Source organism: Musca autumnalis, unplaced genomic scaffold (genome assembly GCF_047663935.1).
Source record: "Musca autumnalis isolate F117 unplaced genomic scaffold, ASM4766393v1 scaffold_1, whole genome shotgun sequence".
Taxonomy (NCBI): domain Eukaryota; kingdom Metazoa; phylum Arthropoda; class Insecta; order Diptera; family Muscidae; genus Musca; species Musca autumnalis.
Genome location: NW_027411644.1, coordinates 43545285 through 43556782, shown reverse-complemented (window position 1 = coordinate 43556782; position 11498 = coordinate 43545285).

Sequence of the window (11498 nt, the reverse complement as noted above, 5' to 3'; positions counted from 1 at the left end):
CGTACCAAATTTCAGCCACTTTTGATGAATATTGAGGTCACAACCTTCAAAATACCGAAAGCCGGGTGGTACCGTTCTATGGGGGCTGTATTAAGGCGTGGGCCTGTACCAACAAATTTCTGTGGGAAAGTGTTATTACCCGAACGAAGACTAAATACCAAACTTCAGCCACTTTTGATGAATATTGAGGTCACAACCTTCAAAATACCGAAAGCCGGGAGGTACCGTTCTAAGGGGGCTATCTGGAGGCTGGACCTATACCGACAAATTTAGAGTGGAAAGTTGAATACTCCTAACGAAGACTAAATACCAAATTTAATCCATTTCAATGGAATATTGTGGCCATACCCTTCAAAATACTGAAAATCTATGGGGGCTATATCAAAACGTCGATCTATACCGACAAATTGCTGGCGTAAAGTTTTAGACTCAAAGAAGACTAAGTACCAAATTTACGATATTTCAGTAGGAAAATGTGGTTAAAACCTAAAAAAGACCGTAAATCACGAGGTACGCTTCTATGCTTGATATAAGAAGACTTGGACCTAAACTGATAATTCTTTTCTGGAATATTTTATAACCCCATGAAAGACTAAATAACAAATTTCAGTCATTTCGGTGGGATATTAACGTCACATCGTCCACAATTATGAAAATCGGGAGGTACCGTTCTATGGGGGCTATATCGAAAAGTGGACGTATACCGACAAATTTCATATGGAAAGTTTTATAACTCAAATGAGTACTAAATACCAAATTTCAGCCATTTCGGAGTAATATTGAGACCACAGCCTTCAAAATACCGAAACTCGGGATGTACCTTCTACGGGGGCTATATGAAGACGTGGATCCATACCAACAAAATTCTGGGTTAAAGTTTTATACCACCAACGAACACTTTATACCAAAATTCAGCCATTTCGGTGTGATATTGAAGCTTAAACCTTAAAAATACCGAAAATCGGGTGGTACCGTTCTATGGGGGGTATATCAAAACGTAGACCGATGTAGCCCATTTGCAATATCAAACATCCTAGGAGTAATGGAAACTTCTATACCAAATTTCAAAGCTCTATCTTAAAAATTGCAAGCTGTATCTTGATTTCTACAGACGAACGGACGGACAGACGGACATGATTATATCGACTTAGAATTTTACGCTGATCAAGAATATATATACTTTATAGGGTCTGCGATGAATATTTCGATGTGTAACAAACGGAATGAAAAATTTAATTATACCCTCCATATTATGGTGGAGGGTATAAAAAAGGTGGCGAAGCGACCCCATGTTGCAATATATGTATAAAAAACTTTCTCTGTCTTGATTGGGACAATTTGTAGCATGGGAGGAAAATGTGGTTTCTACACAAAACCCATTATATATAAGGCAGCAGGCCCGTTATCTTTTTCCATATGTAGGCTACTTTACCCTCCAAGAATTCAAATATGGACGAAAAATAAAACTCTTACCTCGTGCAAAATTCCGTGACTATTTCGCTACAATTGCGATCCCTAGCGTGTTTACGATTACACTACAAACAAATAACTGGATATATAAGGCTGTAACTCTGTTATCTGACCATGTACATCAACACAATTTGCATGGATAGGAATTTCAAGAGTTCCTTTTCCCAGTATAGCTTACTTACCTGGAATGCGTCTTCCAGAAATAAAGATATAAACTGTATATTAAACATTTTCACAATTTTCACACAAAAGTTGTGGTCCATTTAACACTCTAAATATTACCTGATCACCATCTCAAATTGCAAGCTTTTTCTTTGTTATATACTCTTACCTTATTTAAAATTTCGAGGCGATCGTACTATTACACTGTGTGTAATTTTTTAAGTCATGTTTTATTAACCATATTCTGACACCACAGTGTGATAGAACACCAAAAATGAGAAGACACGTGTCTCGCCGTTTTTCCCTATATCATCAACTTTCGCGGTTATAGGCTTCCAAAGGTTTGATGCTTTGATGTACAAAGGGTCATTTAGTCAGGAATATAACTTCCAAACCGTTAGGAAATTTGAATTTATCTCGGAGGCAAAGTTGTAGCTCTTGTCTTAAAGAACAAAAATTGTGAACACATATAATCCATCAAGCTTCATCTGCAAGGTCAAAATCGCCAGGGTCAAATTTCTTTTAAAAATTTTCCCAAGATTTGTTATAGAGCTTTCAAACCGATCAAAATTGGAGCAAACAACCAATAGAAAAATGTACCTTAGATCTTAGTAAACAACTTTCTAGAACATACGAACTCTGTAGAAACGGATCTTAATGATCAAAATAGCAAAACAATTGCGATTTTTATCCTCTTTTCTTGGCTTCTGCTCCATAGATATTAAACCGTTCAAAATTCAAGAAAACAATCAACCACAATAGTGTAGCAAAGGCTTCAATAAACAACTTTCGGGAATATGCGACATGTCTATGAACGGTTCTTAATGGTAAAAATAGCAAAAATCTTTTGAAAATATCTAATTTGTATACTTTTTTCTGGTCCAAAGATACGCAACCGCCCAAAACTACTACGTCAACTACAAAAATGTACCTCAGATTGCAACAAACAAGTTTCTAGAACAAATGAAGATTCTAGGAACGATTCTTCAAGTTCAAAATTAAATTATTTTAGATCATTCTTTCCTGTTCAGGTCTGTAAATAACAAACCTTTAAAATTTCCTTGAGTTTTTAACAGTTTGTTATTTCCAAACCTGAGCAGGGGGAATGTTAAAAAAATTTAATTGTTCGTGAATTTCAGCCCTAAGAATCCTTCCTAGAATCTTCATATGTTCTAAAAAGTTGTTTATTGAAATCTTAGGTACATTTTTGTGGTTGACGGTATCCTTATTTTTTGGGCGGTTGCGTATCTTTGGACCAGAGTCCGAGAAAAAATTATAAAAATTGGATATTTTCAAAAGATTTTTGCTATTTATACCATTAAGAACCGTTCATAGACATTTCGCATGTTCCAGAAAGTTGTTTATTGATGCCTTTGCTACACTATTGTGGTTGGTTCTTTTTTCTTGAATTTTAAACGGTTTTATAACTATGAAGCGGAATCCTAGAAAAGAGGATAAAAATCGCAATTGTTTTGGTATTTTGACCATTAAGATCCGTTTCTACAGAGTTCGTATGTTCCAGAAAGTTGTTTACTAAGATCTAAGGTACATTTTTCTAATTGGCTGTTTGCTCCAATTTTGATCGGTTTGAAAGCTGTATAACAAATCTTGGGAAAATTTTTAAAAGAAATTTGACCCTGGCGATTTTGACCTTGCAGATGAAGCTTGATGGATTATATGTGTTCACAATTTTTGTTCTTTAAGACAAGAGCTACAACTTTGCCTCCGAGATAAATTCAAATTTCCTAACAGTTGGGAAGATATAGTCCTGACTAAATGAGCCTTTCTACATCAAAGCCTCAAACCTTTGGAGGCCTATAACCGCGAAAGTTGATGAGATAGGGAAAAACGGCGAGACACGTGTCTTCTCATGTTTGGTGTTCTATCACACTGTGGTGTCAGAATATGGTTAATAATTTTCGTGTTGCACAGTGTTATTGCCAGGGTTTCGGAGCCGGAGTCTGGAGTCGGAGTCGTGAAAAAAAGTTCGGCACATTTCAAAGAGGTCACAGTCAAAGTGAACAAATTTAATGAAACCTCGATTTTGTTGCTATTGAACAATTCATAGGACGACTTTTGGTTAGAAAACTTGAGTATTATCCATATAGCAACGATATTAAGAAATAAGGAAATAGATAAAAATAGATAAACAAATAGATTTGACAGGTTGCTAGTGGTCTTGCCATTGTTGTTAAAAGTTTTTATTATTTTATTTATTTATGGATCACAACGTTATGTAAAAGATTACTATCCAATCCTACGTACATAGTTGACTTTACCTGTTAGCAAGCTAGAGCATGTGCTTAAAATATTATGTAAAGTTTCCAGGTACCTTATTGAAGTTCCAAAATTTAGGCCCATAATATATTTTTCTTTCAATAAGGATCTGTAACATGTATTGTATGGCAGGCAGTCGACTCGAAAGTATTGAAAGTATGACTGTCAAATGATTATTAGTACCAACATTAATATTAGATATTATTAAAGTGGTTCATTTTGACCGCGTGTCCTTTATTAGATTTCATTATGTATCTTCCTATATAACAATGATATTATGTGGGCAATATATTGGGATCAATATGTAGTCCTAACATAGAAGTATAAAGCATTTAAAATATACTTTTTAATATAATTTAAACTCAAAACATTTCGTGGAAAGAAAATGACAGGTAGTAGTGGTGTAGGATATCACATGATCGACCCCTTCTTACTATTTGTCTCAGTTGCTTTGACTTATTTGTTCTTTTATAGAAGTCCTACAAGCCTGCTGGAAGTCCTGCTGGTCTTGTGTTCTTTTCTTCTATGAGAGGGCCCATTGGACTACTATGAACGACCTTGTGGTCTTCTATAAGAAATCTTACTCAATTTCATGTTGACCAATATATCAGAACTATTTCTATGAAAATACCTACTGGTACTACCAACATTTGAATAATATCCAGTTTAAGACCTGGTCTTTAATTGCTTACCTCATGTAATGCTTATGATCTGGATTACACTTACATAAATTTACAAGTTTTGGCATTTTTATTAAACAATCCAAATAAGATTTTGTTCTAATATCTCCTATTCCTGTACAAAGCCTGTCTACTTCAGAAACTCTTATAAAAGCGGTAAAATTTTTATGAACAGTGTATGCTGTCTGTTAAATCTATTGTTTCTGCTGTTACTTTTCATATATATGGTCTAGATATATGTAGGAAACAGGTAAAAATTATGCATGTTTTATTCATTTTCAGTGGTATAGAGAATTACTCTCGGAGTCGACTTCGGAGTCGTGAAAAATTTGCCTGGAGAAGGAAAAATGGCTCGACTCCGAAGCCCTGATTATTGCGACCAATAGAGCCGGTAAAAAATTGGATAAACATTATTTTTTTGGTCCATTTCACCCGCCCATTTCACGATCATTACCAATAACAATAGGTGTCTATTCTGGTCTGAACCCGACCTCCATGTAAAATTTCGTGACGATCGGTACATAATTGCGGCCTGGAGTTTGATTACAATTTATAATGGGCATACGGACGGAGGGACGGACGGACAGACGGACACACATCTCAAAATCGCTTTATCTCGCCGAGATATGAAGATTGGTATACCATATTTGGGGTCTCCAACGAATAGTTCGCGGTGTTACAAAAACAAAACAAACTTATAATACCCTTTCCACATAGTGGTGAAGGGTATAAAAATAAACTGAATTGTGAAGCCCTCTAGAAATCAGTATATTCATATATCTGATTTGCTAAAAAAATCGTTTAATAATAAAAATCTTTTTCGGTCTGGCAAAAAGAACTGACCCCTAAAAAGTAGTTGTTATTCCAGTTATGACCTTTGGAAGTTAGCATCCTAGTATATAACACATACTACAATGAAACTACTTACATACGTGTGTGTTGTAATGCACACTTGTATGTGTAGTTGTATGTATCTTATCCACATAAACGTGTATGTTTTCGCTTATGTGAAAAGTATACGTTTGGGGTTAGCATAAACTGTTTTTTTTTCTCTTCTTCTTTTCTTCTCCATCGTTCTTAATGCAGTCAGTTGAGAGGTTATTTTGTTGTGTGAGTGCACACACAACAAGTGGAAATTTGATATACCAATCAAAATCGGTTGAAATCCCTTGACTTTTTAGTTAAAGTAGTTGCATTGATTTCACGCCAAGTAAATTCGTTTACGTATAGTAAATATACATAACAACCAAATGTAATGTTAAGCAATTTTCGTAAAGTGTTTTATATAACGGTAAGATCAAATGGAATGCACTTATCACAAGAGTTTTTTATGTGAAAGGTTGCTGATGGCACTAGTTAGTAAATAGAAAGTGTATCAATGAGTGTATCCAAATTTATATTAGCTCAATGATATGGGACCTATTTTTTATTGTCAGTCCCAAGCAGCTTGTCTTAAGACACCACATGTAGAGAACTTTTATATAGGCTGAAATACTCAGGGTAATTTGGCAATATTACAATATTATATAGGTCCACGACTTCATATAGGCCCCATAGAATGGTACCTACCTATTTTCAGTATTTTGAAGCCCTCATTATCGCATCTTAATTAATTAAATTTGGTATCTAGTCTTCGTTGAGAGTATAAAACTTTCCACCAGAAATTTGCCGGTATCGGTCCATGACATCATATAGCCCCCCCTAATATGGTCCCTCCCAATTTTCGGTATTTTGTAGTTTTAAGTGTCATTGTCAAACCAAAATGGATGAGATTTTGTATTTATTCTTCGATGGGTTTATAAAATATTCCAGAACAGAATTATCATATAGGTCCACATTTAATGTTCATTTTGGCTTCAAAAATGTCCCCTAGAAAGTTTTCAGTATAGGTCCACGCTTTGATGCAGTCACCATAGAATACTTCACATTTTTCGATATTGTTAAGGTGTTAGCCACATTATCTAACCCAAATGGCTTGAATTTGTTTTTTAGTCTTCGTTGGAAGTACAACACGTGCCCCCTGAGAACGATCGATATATACAAAAGTTTTGATATATGTAGCTCTCATTTAAGAGGTATTGTGGGTTCCCAGATTGGAAGGTACAATCTTAAAGGTACGGGTATTTCGGATTCTAAATGAATAGAAAATTATCAATATAGGTTAATCTTTTGGTATATTCCCAATATGAAGATACCTCCAAATCGTCCAAATTTTTATATTGCGAGAAAACATGGATGTTTCATTGGTATTAAAACTTGTTTAAAAGAAAGTGATTTTCTCTATTCAACATATTCTAATACTTTCGGGAATAATCATAGAGGTGGGGGAAGAGTTTAGCCTGCCGAACTTAATGCCGTTCTTTCTTGTTTTTTATTATTTTTAATTTGTACAAGTCCCCATGAGGTTCTCTGTTGTCTGTATAAGACCCCAACACTTTTCCTGATGTATATATGAGACGCCATGGTATTCTTTTGCATACAGAAAATCTCAGGAGGTCATCTGTTGCCTATAGAAGCCCTCACGGGGTAGTATGATGTCTGTTGTCTAAAGAATTCAACAGGTCTTCTATCTAAAAAAGTCTCCAGGCAATATCCTGTTGTCTTTAAATGCCTCAAGACTTTTTCTTTTGTCTATAGAATAAACCAAGATGTCTTTTTATGTCTTTGGAGGTATTATGTTGTCCAAAGTCTACCTCAAAGGGGTTTTATGTTGCCTACCGTAGTCCTCAAGAGGTTTTATGTTATCTAAAGTGGGAAATTTTTTATAAAGACTTCACGAGGTGTTCTGCCTATAGAAGTCTCCAAGCGGTATTGTTTCTATGAAAGACCTCAACCAGTCCTCCGTTGTGTAAAAAAGACCTCAAGAGGTCTACAGTTGTCTATGGATGACATTAAATCCATTTCTTTTGTATATAGTATTCCGTAAAGGACTTCCGTTGTCAGGACAAGATCTCAAGGAATCTTCAAGAGTCCCGAGAAGTACCCAAAGGGTATTTTATTTACTGAAGAAGAACCCAAAAATTATGTTGTCTATTTTCGACGGAAGCCCACAGGAGGTCTTCTGTTGCCTGTTTTTAAGAGATCTTCTGTATATGGAATTCTTCAAGAATTTCGTCATTGTCTATAGAAGACCCGAAATAATTTTACTTTGTCAGATGATTCCAAGTTTTTTCTGTTGTGTATAGAAGACTTCAATCCGCCCACGTGAGTTACATTTGAAATACGATCTCTCGACCTTTCCATTGATGCCAATTATGTTGATGTACGTGGTCAGATAACAGAGTTGCAGCCTATTTAATAAAGGGACAGTTTTAATTGTGGGCAGTGTATATACAACCACGCTAGAGTGAACAGTTATAGTTTAATACAGACAAATTTTTTCACGCGGTAAGGTTTTGGTTAAAGAAGATGCCATTAATTTTGGATAATGATCGGATAGTAATTAACGGGTTTGTATGTTTTTGCGATGATCTTGTAATATTTAGGGGGCGAAATTGACCAAAAACAAAGTTTTTATCCAATTTTCTAGCGACTCTTAAGGTCGCGATTTGTACGTGGGGTTTGTAATGTCCCGTCTGGGAATGGGTGTATTTTGATGGAATATCTTCCATGATGAGTTCACCTTTAAACTTATCTGATATACAAGACAGTGGGAGCCATTGAAAGACTAGCGGTCAGCCGGGTGGGGTGAGTCTGGCCTTGCATCAGATAAATCATTTTTGCCACTACAATACATTTATTATAGACTCCCGGTTTTAATGACATTGAAAATTATATGGACTGGTCTGATTATACGTACACAATATACCCCAATATAATCGTAAGTAGAACTAGAAAATAGATATGGTGGGTATCGATTGAAAACATAGTTATGAAATCTCTTTAGATGGTTTCAGAGACACCTCATTACCCTCACCAACCTTCGTCCTATTTGGCATTGATTATAGTAATAGAACCCCTAACATTTACCTCTACTTCGCGAGCCTTGCAAGAAAACTTTATGAAAAGATTTAGTTATTCATATTGAAATATTTATTCCTTAAATTCATATTCATATAATAATTTAGAAAAATATCGCTTTGGGTAAGGTTAATTAAACCTGATGTATTAAGAGTATTCACATAATAGATGTATATCAAATGAAGCTTATAACATTATCACGCAAATATTATGGACCCTTAAGGGGTTAACAAGAATTAGAGCTCAGTAAATAAATGCAACAACAAGTACTTCAAGAGAAATGATAACTGATATGGGTGACGATAGATTATGAGAGAAACGTAAAATTATGAATGAATTGTAATATCGATCTTCTCAATGAATGACAAAAAAAAAAATAGGATTTGTGGATCCTATCTGATAGGTAAAAAAACGCTCTCTCATAGTCTACCATCCACATGGAAGTAAATCAATGCAAAGATATTAACAACAATAAAATACATTACAACGACTTACCCACATCCCAAATTCCGAGAAGGCCTTCCGTATACTTGGAGTGGTTATTGTTATTGTTTTTGCTGCTGATGATGATTACGATGATGCTAGTATTATAGTGAAGAAATTAGCAATGATTTTGCATTGATTTAAATGTACCTATGGGTAATGGTAACTAATTTAGACTAATAAAGAAAATCATTTGTATAGTAAGAAATTAAATTCATTATACTTAAACTCTATTTTTTTGATACGATTTGGGTATTAGTCGTAGAAGTATGTAGCCAGCTGCTTTGTCTAATCCGCCAGCAAATTCAAATATCATGGGTTAATTTTGGCTTATGGTGGTCATGTGTGTATGGCCTTCTAGATGACTGTAGCTGGATCCCAAAATTATTCTTTATATGGTTCGCATAGGATATTAACTGGTGACCTCAGTCAAGCTGGTTGTTGTTTTCAAACCTTCCAAGTTCAGTAATTTATAATGACAGGATTTTGCAACCACTCATCAAAGAAAGTTTGTTTTTTTTTAAATAGCCAGCAACTGCATCTTTGTAACATGTCGAAATAACCTCTAGCTTAAGACTCCAATTTTAACTTTCATTCCTTGTTGTTAATTTTTTTCAGCTATTGACGATTCAGTTTGGATAAAAACGCAATGTTAGTCTGAATTGTTCGAATTGGAAGTTTCTTGATTTAATGCGAAGGCACAATGAGACACATTTTTACTTGTCTGAAATCAGAGTCTTCCAAATTGTTGAATCCATGGAGAAATATGTGTGGATTAAAAGGCGGAAGATGCATTATTTGGGGAAGTTTTAGGTTCAGTTGCGGTATCGTTTCTGTTGGTGGCTTTTTCACTGAACAAACAATGTTTCAAGCTGGTTTTTGTGTTGTCGAACAACCTGTACGAATCACGTGTTAATCACTATATTTATTTGTGTTTATTTCATTTAGTCTTACCGTTTGATTGATGATATTTTTTTTTTTAATTAAAGAGATGAAATCGAGGAAATTGGCGAGTATACGCGTACCCTGCGGGTAGCGTATCTCCAGGAAAAATGTGATCAAAATCCAGAAATTGGTTTGGGGTGAAATTTCCGAAAATGAATGATTTTTCTGTATTAAAGGAATATTTTCTTTATCACTGCTCACGTAAAAATCGTAATTATTTGTTATTACCTTTGACAAATTATGTATATATTTTTTTGGAATCACACTTTAATTACAAGTTAATGGATTTCAAAGATTTTTATGATTTTTTAAAAAGGAAATTTCCACTTATTAACTCTTCAAAAGTCGCCCGCAAATAGGAAGAATTGAAGTTGGCTTCACGCAGTAGTAAGCGTTTTGTTTGACATTCAGACCGATAACTGAACTTAATTTATTAGAGCGTAGTTGCCATTTATGAGCTTCTCAATTAAGAATAAGTCTTTGTATTTAAACCCGGTTCACTTTAAAAAACCCGGATCTATAATAAAATTTAGGAAAATATCTATATTTATATACATTTTTTAATCCACTATCCGATTATTGTTTCTAGCAATTTATTTACAAAACCTTCAAAAGATTTTTGATCACAATTAAAACAGATTAGCAAAAATATCAATCAATCGTAGGCAGACTGAATGGTAAAGGAAGACTGAAAATGTGAAACGTAATAACGAAGCAGAGGGCCTGTGTTTTTTTGTTTCCTTATTACTTCCTCACTTATTCTGTACTGTTATTGCTTCCCCTCGTTCCGTTCGGTACTACGAATAAAACAAACTCGCTTGTATATTATCTTCCGTACATTCACAGTGTAGGACAAAACTGACGAAATATTTTATGTTATGACGAAATATTTTATATTTCTGTTAATAATCATCACTCTAATGAATTGTACCATAAATTTACACAAATTTATGGGACGTAAAGTTTTGTTTATATATACATATACATATATATTTATTAAAAGGAAGAATATCAAAAAAAAAATCAAATAATCAGACAACGCCATTACAAACCGCATAATTCTGTTCAAACTGTGAACGAGAATTAGGAGGAAAAAGGCGTTATTTCCTGATATCTTTTGCGTGGAAGGTCCCTGCTAGTTTCCCGTCAAGGTCTTCCAGAATGTAGTAATGACTTCCTAACTTTTCTCTTACTCGACATTTTATAAACACCGGCGACAGTTTGGCGTTGAATCCACGTTCTAAATTGCTCTGAGCAAAATTCCTCCTGAAAACTATATCGCCGACATTGAAGACTTCGTATCTAACCCGCAAGTTGTACTGATTTTCATTTTTATTAAACGCTTCTGTAATGCATCTTCGCAAATTCGTCCTGATCAATTGTAGCTGATCATCTCGAGACAGTTTAACTGATGGCTCGTCCAAAAGGGAAAACGTTCGCATTAGGTCATAAGATGAGCCATGGGTTACCATGTCAAAACCAAAGACTGCATGGTATGGAGAACATTGAATTGCCTGATGA